A 14,248-nucleotide genomic window follows, 5' to 3' on the forward strand; every position below is an offset into this window, starting at 1 on the left:
AATTGATTTAAAATTGTCCCAGAGTTCTCTGCATTTGTCTTCATTTCTTTTTTTTTCTTTTTTTGTCTCTGCTTCCTTTATTTCCACCATTCTATCTTCTACTATACTTATCCTCTCCTCTGCCTCTGTTATTCTTCTGTTGGTTCCTTCCAGACTGTTTTTAATCTCAGTTATTGCATTGTACATTATTGATCAACTCTTCTTTATTTCTTCTAGGTCCTTGTTAAATGTTTTTAGCATTTTCTCAATCCTTGTCGAAGGTCTATTTATCTGTAATTCCATTTTATTTTCAAGATTTTGGATCATCTTTACTGTCATAGTTCTGAATTATTTTTCAGGTGGACTCCCTATCTCCTCTTTTGTTTGGTTTGGTGGATTTTTATCATATTCTTTCACCTGCTGAGTATTTTTCAGCCTTTCATTTTGTTTATATTGCTGTGTTTGGGGTGCACTTTCTGCAGGCTGGAAGGTCGTGGTTCCTCTTAATTGTGGAGTCTGCTCCCTATGGATAGGATTGGAGCAGTAGTTTGTCAACATTTCCTGGTTGGGGGAACTTGTGTCTGTGTTCTGGTGGATGCAGCAGGATCTCTTCTCTGGAGTATCGTGAAGTGTCCAGCAGTGAATTTTGGGGTGTCTATGGATTTGGTAAGGCTTTGGGCAGGCCATCTTTTAACGTTCAGGGTTGTGGTCCTGTTTTGCTAGAGAATTAACGTGGTGTATCTTGCACTGGAACTTGTTGGCTCTTGGGTGGAGCTTGGTTTCAGTGTAGGTCAAGAGACTTTTGGTTGGGCTCTTACTGCTCATTAACATCTATTAATATTCCCTGGAGTCAGGATTTCTCTGATGTTCTAAAGCTCTGGAGTTGAGCCTCCTGCTTCTGGGTTTATGGCCCTCCTCTTAGAGTAGCCTCAAGACTTCTCCATCCATACAGCACAGAAGATAAAACCCCTTGGTTAATGGTGAAACAACTCTCCACAGCCAGGAACACCCAGAGAGATTCAAAGAGTTATACAGAGAAGAGAAACGGGAGGAAGGAGATAGAGGTGACCTGGGGGAGAAAAGGGAGAGTCAAAAGGCGAGAGAGCAATCAAGCCAGTAATCAAATCCCTAAGTGAAAATGGATACTGAAGATTAAATTCTTAGATACAAAATTTATAACAAATATCAAAAGGCAAAGATTAAAAACCTAGAATAGAGGTTAGACTCTCAAAAATACAATATTAAAAATACAAAAAAATCAATCACAAAAATTAATATATATGAAAATTTTTAAAAAAAACAGGGTTTTTTTTAAGGAAGGTAGTAGTAGGCTATAAAAATGAAAGTTAAAGGAGTAATAAAGAACTAAATTTTTTTAAAAATTAAAAGGTGATAATGGTAAAAATATGTCTAGGAATTTCTCTAGAGCTGTTGTGGGCAGTGTGGGGTTAGTTCAATGTGAGATAGTCCATTGTTCCAGCTTGTACTTGTTCTTAAGGTCTATAGTTGTCCCTCAAATTCACAGTCTCAGCATTACCTGTAGGGTTTTAATCTTTTGCACCTGTCATGTCCAGGGTGTTTCCCCTTTCTTTGCTTGTTTTGGCTTCTTCTGTTTGCAAGTCTCTTCAGTATCTAATTCTGGCCCTGACACAAAGGAAAAAAAGCCACTTATTTAGGCTCACTTTTTCAGTTGTGCTATGGGAAAAGAAGGAGGGACAATGCAAACAAATATCGTTGGCATGTGTGGGGAGTGGTCACAGTGGATGGACCACTCTGGGTTTGCCACAGCCCAAGGCAAAATGTACTTCCTGGATCCACACTACTCAGGCTCCAGGGTGCTCTGCAAAGGCATTGTTCCAAGTGGGCCCTGCATTTTGTATATTTCCCAGGTCTAAGCCACTCAGGTTCTCGGGTGTCCCAAGGTCACAGACCCAGTTGGGTTTTGTGCCTTTTTCCCAGGTCCAAGCCACTCAAGCAGCTGGGTGCTTGGCGAGCACACCATCACAGGTAGGCCGTGCCTCTTATGCACCTGCCTGGTCCCTCCACTTGGTTTCCTGAGTGCACCATGAGGGTACAGTGCAGGGTGTGCCATGTGTCTCCTCTGGGGAGCTGACCTCAGATTGTGACACTCCTGGTGGATGTGAACCATCCAGGATCCTTGCAAGACTGGAATAGCAACTGATTAGCAACTGGCAGCCTACTCACAGTTTGGTGGAAGATGCAGTCTCTGGGGCTGAGATTGCAGCAGCCCCTTGCAATCCAGCTCTGGCTGCCCCACACCTGCCTCCCTGCTCTAGGGAGTGAGGACCCTAAACAGTAGCTGTTTTGCTCTCCTTTGGTATTTGCTAGACCACAATCCTTTGTTCTGTGAGTGCGCCAGGTTTCACCATACAACGTAAGAGCCTTTTACAGGAAAGATCGTTTATTTTTGGTCTCTCTGGTGATCTCACATTTTGGGTTGCTAGTTCACATTAGCCCCCTCTTTGACCTCAAGGCATTCAAGCCTAGTCCTTACCCAAGGACCAACGCCTCCCTGCCCACCCCTGACACTGCTGAGAGACACAAGTGTCTGAGCCGCTTCTCTGCATGTGTTTGTTTTTTTCCCTCAGTTATGTTGCCCTCTGAAATTCCAAAGCTCCCCACTGACAAGCCTGTAAGAGGGTTTCCTATTGTATGGAAACTTCTCCTTCATTACTCTCTCCCCAGGATGGATCTCCATCCCTAAATCCTTTGTCTCTGTTTTTATCTTTTATATTTTGTTCTAACTCCTTTCAAAGAGGTTGGGCTGCCGCTCTGGGTGCCTGGTGTCCTCTGTAAGCATTCAGATGTTGTTTTATGGAAGTTGCTCAACATTCAAATGATTTTTGATGAATTTGTGTGGGAGAAAGTGGTCTCCCCATCCTATTCCTTTACCACTTCGGGACCCCTCGCCTCCTGGTATTGCTTTTGCTGACTGTATAGAGGTTCTCCATCTTTGGCTGCAAAGAATATAGTGTTAGCTGCTCAGTCATGTCTGACTCTTTGCAATCCCATGGACTATAGCCCACCAGACTTCTCTGTACATGGAATTCTCCAGGCAAGAATATTGGAGTGGGTTGCTAACCCTTCTCTAAGGGATCTTCTCAAACCAGGGATTGAACCCAGGTCTTCTGTATTGCAGGCATATTCTTCACCATCTGAGATACAATCATTCTGATTTCAGTATCAACCATCTGGTAATGTCCATGTGTAGAGTCATCTCTTGTTTTGTTGGAAGAGGGTGTTTGCTATGACCAGTGCGTTCTTGTCAAAACTCTGTTAGCCTTTGTCCTGCTTCATTTTGTACTCCAAGGCCAAATTTGCCTGTTACTCCAAGTATCTCTTGACTACCTACTTCTGCATTCCAGTCCCCTATAAAGAAAAGGACATCTTTTTTGGGTGTTAGTTCTAAAAGGTCTTGTAGGTTTTCATAGAACCATTCAACTTCAGCTTCTTCAGCGTTACTGGTTAGAGTATCACCTTGGATTACTGTTATATTGAATGGATTGCCTTGAAAACAAACAGAGATCATTCTGTCATTTTTGAGATTGCACCCAAATACCGCATTTTGGACTCTTTTGTTGACTATGAGTGCTACTCTATTCTAAGGAATTCTTGCCCACAGTAGTAGATATAAGGTTCATCTGAGTGAAATTCACCCATTCTGGTCCATTCTAGTTCACTGATTCCTAAAATATTGATGTTCACTCTCACCATCTCTTGTCTGACCACTTCTAATTTGCCTTGATTCATGAACCTAACATTCCAGGTTCCCGTGCAATATTGTTCTTTCCAGCATTGACTTTACTTCCTTCACCAGTCACATCCACAACTGGCTGCTGTTTTCACTTCAGCACCGCCTCTTCATTCTTTCTGGTGTTATTTCTCCACTCTTCTGCACTAGTGTATTGGGCACCTACCATCGTGGGGAGTTCATCTTTCAGTGTTGTATCTTTTTACCTTTTCATACTGTTCATGAGATTCTCAAGGGAAGAACACTGAAGTGGTTTACCATTGCCTTCTCCAGTGGACCATGTTTTGTCAGAACTCTTCATCACCCGTCCATCTTGGGTGGCCCTACATTTCAATTTAAACATTAAAAGAATGATTAATTATAATAACCAAAGCAAACTTGATCATGAAGAACCAGGCTAGAAGACTCTATAAATTTTTCTTCCAAGAGTACTGAGAAACTATTAATAGAGAATCAATGAAGTGAAGTTGCTCAGTATTGTCAGACTCTTTGTGGCCCCATGGACAGTAGCCTGCCAGGCTCCTCCATCCATGGAATTTTCCAGGCAAGGATACTGGAGTGTGTTGCCATTTCCTTCTCCAGGGGATCTTCCCAACTCTGGGTCTCCTACACTACAGGCAGACTCTTTACCATATGAGCCCCTAGGGAAGCCCAAGAGTAATCAATACAATGTATTAATAGCACTAGTGAAAAGCTGGACTCACAGATCAAGGAAAGAGAACAGTCAATTTGGAAATAAACCAATACAAACATGATCAATTTATTTTTGACACAGATACAATGCAATTCAATGAAGAAAGGTAAGTGTTTCAATAAATGGTGCTAGAACAATTGGACATCCATATGAAAAAAGAATGCACCTTGACCAAATCTTCATAATTATATTAACCCATATCCAATACTTAAATGTAAAATAAAATATGGCAAGCCCCTTAGAAAACATCATAGGAAAAAATCTTTGTCATCTTAGGTTAGGTGAAATGTTCTTAGATATAATATAAAGGTAGAGAAGGAAGATTAAAATGTTTCAACAAAATATAAAATATTTTTCTGTGTAACATAAGGCAACAAAGGAGAAGCCCCAGACTGGGAGAAAATATTTTCAAAATTAAGTTTCTGCTAAATGACTTATATACCAATTAGGAAAAGCTCTCAATAGTCGACAATAGCAAAACGAACAATTTTTTCAAATGGAGAAACGATTAAACATATGTATTACCACCAAAAATAAATGGTATTGCAAATATATACATGAAAATATATACAATACCTTTAGTCATTCAGTTCAGTTCAGTTCAGTTGCTCAGTCATGTCTGACTCTTTGAAACCCCATAAATTGCAGCACGCCAGGCCTCCTTGTCCATCAACAACTTCCAGAGTTCACTGAAACTCATGTCCATCGAGTCAGTGATGCCATCCAGCCATCTCATCCTCTGTCGTCCCCTTCTCCTCCTGCCCCCAATCCCTCCCAGCATCAGAGTCTTTTCCAATGAACTCTTCACATCAGGTGGCCAAAGTACTGGAGTTTCAGCTTTAGCATCATTTCTTCCAAAGAAATCCCAGGGCTGATCTCCTTTAGAATGGACTGGTTGGATCTCCTTGCAGTCCAATGGACTCTCAAGAGTTTTCTCCAACACCACAGTTCAAAGGCATCGATTCTTTGGTGCTCAGCTTTCTTCACAGTCCAACTCTCACATCCATACATGACTACTGGAAAAACAATAGCTTTGACTAGACGGACCTTTGTTGGCAAAGTAATGTCTCTGCTTTTGAATATGCTGTCTAGGTTGATCATAACTTTCCTTCCAAGGAGTAAGCATCTTTTAATTTCATGGCTGCAGTCACCATCTGCACTGATTTTGGAGCCCCCCAAAATAAAGTCTGACACTGTTTTCACCGTTTCCCCATCTATTTGCCATGAAGTGATGGGACCAGATGCCATGATCTTAGTTTTCTGAATGTTGAGCTTTAAGCCAACTTTTTCACTCTCCCCTTTCACTTTCATCAAGAGGCTTTTTAGTTCCTCTTCACTTTCTGCCATAAGGGTGGTGTCATCTGTATATCTGAGGTTATTGATATTTCTCCTGGCAATCTTGATTCCAGCTTGCGCTTCTTCCAGCCCAACTTTCTCATGATGTACTCTGCATATAAGTTAAATAATCAGGGTGACAATATACAGCCTTGACAAACTCCTTTTCCTATTTGGAACCAGTCTGTTGTTCCATGTCTAGTTCTAACTGTTGCTTCCTGACCTGCATATAGGTTTCTCAAGAGGCAGGTCAAGTGGTCTGGTATTCCCATCTCTTGAAGAATTTTCCACAGTTTATTGTGACCCACACAGTCAAAGGCTTTGGCATAGTCAAAATAAAGCAGAAAGAGATATTTTTCTGGAACTCTGTTGCTTTTTCAATGATCCAGCAGGTCTTGGCAATTTGATCTCTGGTTGCTCTGCCTTTTCTAAAACCAGCTTGAACATCTGAAAGTTCATGGTTCACATATTGCTGAAACCTGGCTTGGAGAATTTTGAGCATTACTTTACCAAGGGCGGCAGCTGGGAGGAGCTACCTCACCTCCAAGGAGCAATGGCTGCACGGGCACAGGAGGGCCTAGAGGAGCTATCTCTAGGCCCTGATGAGGGGTCTTCATCTAACTCAATGAAACTAAGCCATGCCGTGTGGGGCCACCCAAGATGGGCGGGTCATGGTGGAGAGAGGTCTGACAGAATGTGATTCACTGGAGAAGGGAATGGCAAACCACTTCAGTATTCTTGCCTTGAGAACCCTATGAACAGCATGAAAAGGCAAAAAGATAGGATACTGAAAGAGGAACTCCCCAGGTCGGTAGGTGGCCAATATGCTACTGGAGATCAGTGGAGAAATAACTCCAGAAAGAATGAAGGGATGGAGCCAAAGCAAAAACAATACCCAGCTGTGGATGTGACTGGTGATAGAAGCAAGGTCCGATGCGGTAAAGAGCAATATTGCATAGGAACCTGGAACGTTAGGTCCATGAATCAAGGCAAATTGGAAATGGTCAAACAGGAGATGGCAAGAGTGAACATCAACATTCTAGGAGTCAGCGAACTAAAATGGACTGGAATGGATAAATTTAACTCAGATGACCATTATATCTACTACTTCAGGCAGGAATCCTTCAGAAGTAATGGAGTAGCCATCATGGTCAACAAAAGAGTCTGAAATGCAGTACCTGGATTCAGTCTCAAAAATGACAGAATGATCTCTGTTCATTTCCAAGGCAAACCATTCAATATCATGATGATCCAAGCCTATGCCCCAAATAGTAATGCTGAAGAAGCTGAAGTTGAACGGTTCTATGAAGACCTACAAGACCTTTTAGAACTAACACCCAAAAAAGATGTCCTTTTCTTTATAGGGGACTGGAATGCAAAAGTAGGAAGTCAAGAAACACCTGGAGTAGCAGGTAAATTTGGCCTTGGAATGCGGAATGAAGCAGGGCAAAGACTAATAGAGTTTTGCCAAGAGAATGCACTGGTCATAGTATAACACCCTCTTCCAACAACACAAGAGAAGACTCTACAGATGGACATCACCAGATGGTCAACACCGAAATCAGATTGATTGTATTCTTTGCAGCTCTATACAGTCAGCAAAAGATGGAGAAGCTCTATACAGTCAGCAAAAACAAGACCAGCAGCTGACTGTGGCTCAGATAATGAACTCCTTATTGCCAAATTCAGACTTAAATTGAAGAAAGTAGGGAAAACCACTAGACCATTCAGGTATGACCTTTAGTCATTAAGGAAATGCAAATGTACACTACAATCAGATATTTGACACACTTATTAGAATGGTTTTTAAAGAAAAACTGAAAATACTAAGTGCTAGTAGAACATAGAACAACTAAATCTTCCATATATTGCAGATGGAAACACAAAATGGTACAAGATTTTTAGGAAGTATTTTGGTAGTTTCTTGTAAAGATAAATATATGTTTTTATCATGAACTAGCAATCTATTTCTAGGTATTTACCTAACAGAAACTAAAATTTTTGTTCATACAAAAGCATGTGTATGAGTGCTTTAGCAACTTTATTCATATCCACTCCAAAGTTGGTCAGCCCAAATATCCTTCAACTGTTTATTGAGGACAAACTGTGATACATTCATATAATGGAATACTACACAGCTTTAGAAGGGATCTAATTTATTATACTCTCACAGCATGGATTACTCTCTAACGCATTGTGCATAGTGAAATACATCAAGCTGGACTCAAAATCCAAATGTATATGAACCCATTTCTATGAAATAATAGAAAGGGCAATGTATACAAACATACAATGATTGGTGCTTACCAGGGGGTTAGGATGGGGAAGTCTACAAAAAAGCGGCACAAAGGTGATTTTGAGGGGTTATGTTTTCATGTTTTGATTATAGTTGGTGGTTATGTGAATCTCTACCTATATTAAACCACATGCTGCTGCTGCTAAGTCGCTTTAGTCATGTCTGACTCTGTGCAACCACATAGACAGCAGCCCACCAGGCTTCTCTGTCCCTGGGATTCTCCAGGACAGAAGAGTGGAGTGGGTTGTCACTTCTTTCTCCAATCAATGCATGCATGCTAAGTCGCTTCAGTCGTGTCCGACTCTGTGTGACTCTGTGGACAGCAGCCCACCAGGCTCCTCTGTCCACAGGATTCTCTAGGCAAGAATACTGGAGTGGGTTGCCATTTCCTTCTCCTATTAAACCACATCAGTTCAGTTCAGTGGCTCAGTCGTGTCCGACTCTTTGCGACCCCATGAATCGCAGCACACCAGGACTCACTGTCCATCACCAACTCCCGGAGTTCACTCAGACTCACGTCCATCGAGTCAGTGATGCCATCCAGCCATCTCATCCTCTGTCGTCCCCTTCTCCTCCTGCCCCCAGTCCCTCCCAGCATCAAAGTCTTTCCCAATGAGTCAACTCTTCGCATGAGGTGGCCAAAGAACTGGAGTTTCAGCTTCAGCATCATTCCTTCCAAAGAAATCCCAGGGCTGAACTCCTTCAGAATGGACTGGTTGGATCTCCTTGCAGTCCAAGGGACTCTCAAGAGTCTTCTCCAACACCACACTTCAAAGGCATCAATTCTTCAGTGCTCAGCCTTCTTCACAGTGCAACTCTAACATCCATACACAACTACTGGAAAAACCATAGCCTTGACTAGATGGACCTTAGTTGGCAAAGTAATGTCTCTGCTTTTGAATATGCTATCTAGGTTGGTCATAACTTTTCTTCCAAGGAGTAAGCGTCTTTTAATTTCATGGCTGCAGTCACCATCTGCAGTGATTTTGGAGCCCAAAAAAATAAAGTCTGACACAGTTTCCCCATCTATTTCCCATGAAGTGATGAGACCGGATGCCATGATCTTCATTTTCTGAATGTTGAGCTTTAAGCCAACTTTTTCACACTCCTCTTTCACTTTCATCAAGAGGCTTTTTAGTTCCTCTTCCCTTTCTGCCATAAGGGTGGTATCATCTGCATATCTGAGGTTATTGATATTTCTCCTGGCAATCTTGATTCCAGCTTGTGCTTCTTCCAGTCCAGCATTTCTCATGATATATTCTGCATATAAGTTAAATAAACAGAGTGACAATATACATCCTTGACATACTCCTTTTCCTATTTGGAACCAGTCTGTTGTTCCATGTCCAGTTCTAATTGTTGCTTCCTAACCTGCATACAGATTTCTCAAGAGTTAGGTCAGGTGGTCTGGTATTCCCATCTCTTTCAGAATTTTCCACAGTTGATTGGGATCCACACAGTCAAAGGCTTTGGCATAGTCAGTAAAGCAGAAATAGATATTTTTCTGGAACTCTCTTGCTTTGTCCATGATCCAGCGGATCTTGGCAATTTGACCTCTGGTTTCTCTGCCTTTTCTAAAATCAGCTTGAACATCAGGAAATTCATGGTTTATGTATTGCTGAAGCCTGGCTTGGAGAATTTTGACTATTACTTTACTAGCATGTGAGATGAGTGCAATTGTGCAGTAGTTTGAGCATTCTTTGGCATTGCCTTTCTTTGGAATTGGAATGAAAACTGACCTTTTCCAGGCCTGTGGCCACTGCTGAGTTTTCCAAATGTGCTGGCATATTGAGTGCAGCACTTTCACAGCATCATCTTTCAGGATTTGAAATAGCTTCACTGGAATGCCATCACCTCCACTAGATTTGTTCATAGTGATGCTCTCTAAGGCCCACTTGACTTCACACTCCAGGATATCTGGCTCCAGGTGAGTGATCATACCATCATGATTATCTTGGTCATGAAGATGTTTTTTGTACAGTTTTTCTGTGTATTCTTGCCACCTCTTCTTAATATCTTCTGCTTCTGTTAGGTCCGTACCATTTCTGTCCTTTATCGAGCCCATCTTTGCATGAAATGTTCCCTTGGTGTCTCTAATTTTCTTGAAGAAATCTCTAGTCTTTCCTATTCTGCTGTTTTCCTCTATTTCTTTGCATTGGTCGCTGAAGAAGGCTTTCTTATCTCTTCTTGCTCTTCTTTGGAACTTTGCATTCAGATGCTTATATCTTTCCTTTCCTCCTTGGCTTTTTGCTTCTCTTCTTTTCACAGCTATTTGTAAGGCTTCCCCAGACAGCCATTTTGCTTTTTTGCGTTTCTTTTCCATGGGGATGGCCTTGATCCCTGTCTCCTGTACAATGTCACGAACCTCACTCCATAGTTCATCAGGCACTCTGTCTATCAGATCTAGGCCCTTTTAAATCTATTTTTCACTTCCATCTTATAATCATAAGGGATTTGATTTAGGTCATACCTGAATGGTCTAGCTGTTTTCCCTGCTTTCTTCAGTTCAAGTCTGAATTTGGTAATAAGGAGTTCGTGATCTGAGCCACAGTCCACTCCTGGTCTTGTTTTTGCTGACTGTATAGAGCTTTTCCATCTTTGGCTGCAAAGATTATAATCAATCTGATTTCGGTGTTGACCATCTGGTGATGTCCATCTGTAGAGTCTTCTCTTGTGTTGTTGGAAGAGGGTGTTTGCTATGACCAGTGCATTCTCTTGGCAAAACTCTATTAGTCTTTGCCCTGCTTCATTCCACATTCCAAGGCCAAATTTGCCTGTTACTCCAGGTGTTTCTTGACTTCCTATTTTTGCATTCCAGTCCCCTATAAAGAAAAGGACATCTTTTTTGGGTGTTAGTTCTAAAAGGTCTTGTAGGTCTTCTTAGAAGTGTTCAACTTCAGCTTCTTCAGTGTTACTGGTTGGGACATAGACTTGGATCACCGTGATACTGAATGGTTTGCCTTGGAAACGAACAGAGATCATCCTGTCATTTTTGAGATTGCATCCAAGTACTGCATTTTGGACTCTTTTGCTGACCATGATGGCTACTCCATTACTTCTGAAGGATTCCTGCCTGCAGTAGTAGATATAATGGTCATCTGAGTTAAATTCACCCATTCCAGTCCATTTTAGTTCGCTGATTCCTAGAATGTTGATGTTCACTCTAGCCATCTCCTCTTTGACCACTTCCAATTTGCCTTGATTCATAGACCTGACATTCCAGGTTCCTATGCAAAATTGCTCTTTACCGCATCGGACCTTGCTTCTATCATCAGGCACATCCACAGCTGGGTATTGTTTTTGCTTTGGCTCCATCCCTTCATTCTTTCTGGAGTTATTTCTCCACTGACCTCCAGTAGCATATTGGGCACCTACTGACCTGGGGAGTACCTTTTTCAGTATCCTATCATTTTGCCTTTTCATGCTGTTCATAGGGTTCTCAAGGCAAGAATACTGAAGTGGTTTGCCATTCCCTTCTCCAGTGAACCACATTCTGTCAGACCTCTCCACCATGACCCACCCGTCTTGCATTGCCCCGTGGACATGGCTTAGTTTGATTGAGTTAGAAAAGGCTGTGGTCCTAGTGTGATTAGATTGACTAAATTTCTGTGAGTATGGCTTCAGTGTGTCTGCTTTCTGATGCCCTCTTGCAACACTTACCATTTTACTTGGGTTTCTCTTACTTTGGGCATGGGGTATCTCTTCATGGCTGCTCCAGCAAAGCGCAGCCGCTGCTCCTTACCTTGGATGAGGGTTATCTCCTCCTGCCACCCTTTCTGACCTTCAGCATGGGATGGCTTCTCTAGGCCCTCCTGCGCCAGGCTGCCACCACTCCTTGGGCATGGGGTTGCTCCTCCTGGTCTTTTCCCTGGCCTCAGGTGCCACCCCTAGCCTCAGACATAGGGTGGCTCCTCTCAGGCGCTGCCCCTGGCCTCGGACACAGGGTGGCTCCTCTCTGCCACCGTCCTTGGCCTTGGGGTCAGGGTAGCTCCTCTCAGCCATTCCTGTGCCATCACAGCCTGGCACTCTAGGCCGCTGTCCCTGACCTCGGATGTGGGGTAGCTCTTGGTCGCCGCCTGCGCTTAGTGTGCAGGCCAGAAGGTAGAAATTCACAAACTAAGCTTCCTGATCCATGCACCTTGAGCTTTAACTTGAACTATAGACTCACACTCTAATATTTCAGCAAGAAGGAAAAACAATAAAAATTGAAGCCCAACACAAAGCAAAGTGGCCAACAGCCCATACCCTGAGGAAAGACTCTATCTGGTCTACTACTTAGTATGGAAGGAGGAGGGGTCAGCTCTACGTCTTTCTCTAAAATTAGCATAGGCTGCCTAAGGGACCAGGATAGCATCTAGGGCCTAGTCAGGGAGACCTAAAAGTGGTTCAGATTCTTCAGGTGCCCACTATCCCATTTTGTGCACCTCCTCTTTCACTCACCTTCAAAGGTCTGGATTCCCCCAGGTACCATCCCTTTCAGAGCTTCCCTTTCCCACAGTGTTGTTACCTAAATCACCTCTCTTAATCAAAACCTCTTTTCTTTTAGAATTGCTGATTTGATCTGTTATAACATTAATAACAGTAACTAAAAGTTAAAATTGATTGAACACATACATGTGTCAGGAAAATTGTTATACTCATTAAATAATCATAATCATCACTTAACACATCTCATATCCTTTTAAATAGCAGATGATTAAGCCTCAAATGGGATCTCTGTTGGTGGCTCAGTGGTAAAGAATCTGCCTGCCAAGGCAGGGTATACAGGTTCAATCCCTGGGTTGGGAATAACCCCTGGAGAAGAAAGTGGCAAACCCCTCAGTATTCTTGCTGGGAAATCCCACATACAGAGGAGCCTGGCACACTACAGTCCATGCAGTCTTAAAGAGTTAGACACAACTTGGTCACTAAACAACAACAAACCTCAAAACTCTGATACCTTATTTTTAACGTAGCTCCACATCTAACTGCTATTTTTTACTATTGTTGCTTTAACCATATCCTCCAAGCTCTTTAACTGGCTCATCCATCCACCCCTATATATCTACAGACATAATTCACCTGGTGAATTGTTCTTGTGGTTTGAAGAATAGAAAATTTTATCTACACTTTTTCCTTCTTTTTGCTACAGGGGAAAAAAATATACTTTAATAAAAAACGGTAAGTTGCTTAGGAGTTCTTTCTAAGTAATCTGTATATTTCTCAAGATTATTTGGGTGTAGTCTTTTTTGGTCTTTGAAATGTTTTTCAGCTGCACATTGCCTGCATTAACTGTTCATTGTCTTGAGGGCTTATTTTTGTAACTTTTTTAAAAACTGCAGTAGAATTGCTTCCCAATGCTATGTTAATTTCTGCTACACAATGAAGTGAATCAACTATATGTATATGTCTATCTCCTCCATCTTGAGTCTCCCTCCGAACACCCCATCCCACCCCTCTATGTCATCACAGAGCACCAAACTGAGCTCCCAGTGCTATACAGCAGTTGCCCACTAGCTGTCTATCTTACACATGGTACTGGATATTTTTTCATTATATTGGTCCCTTTTTTTTTTTTTGCTTAAGGAATCCATTTACTTATGTATATGTATTCATTTTTAGTTCAAGGAATGTTTACCTATAGCTAACTTTTAAATTAATTTTTATTGGAGTATAGTTGATTTACAGTGTTGTGTTAGTTTGTGCTGTGCAGCAAAGTGATTCAGTTATATGTATATGTATATCCACTCTTTTTTAGATTCTTTTCCTGTATAGGTCATTACAAACTATTTAGCAACATTCCCTGTGCTTTACAGTACATTCTTATCAGTTAACTATTCTATATATAATAGTGTATATATGTCAAGCCCAATCCCCCAATTTATCCCTCTCCCTTCTTTCTCTCTCAGCAACCTTAAGTTTGTTTCTTATCTGTGAGTCTACTTCGATTTTGTAAATCAGTTCATTGTACTATTTTTTTAGATTCTAATACAGGAGATATCACATAATATTTGGCTTACTCTGTTTTACCTCATTCACTCAGTATGACAATATCTAGGTCCACCCTGTCTCTCCAAATAACATCATTTTGTTTTGTTTTGTTTTGTTTTAATGGCTGAGTAGTATTCCACTATATATAGGCAGCATATCATCTTTATCATTTCTCTCATCATGGATATTTAGGTTGCTTCCA

Source organism: Capricornis sumatraensis, chromosome 1 (genome assembly GCF_032405125.1).
Source record: "Capricornis sumatraensis isolate serow.1 chromosome 1, serow.2, whole genome shotgun sequence".
Taxonomy (NCBI): domain Eukaryota; kingdom Metazoa; phylum Chordata; class Mammalia; order Artiodactyla; family Bovidae; genus Capricornis; species Capricornis sumatraensis.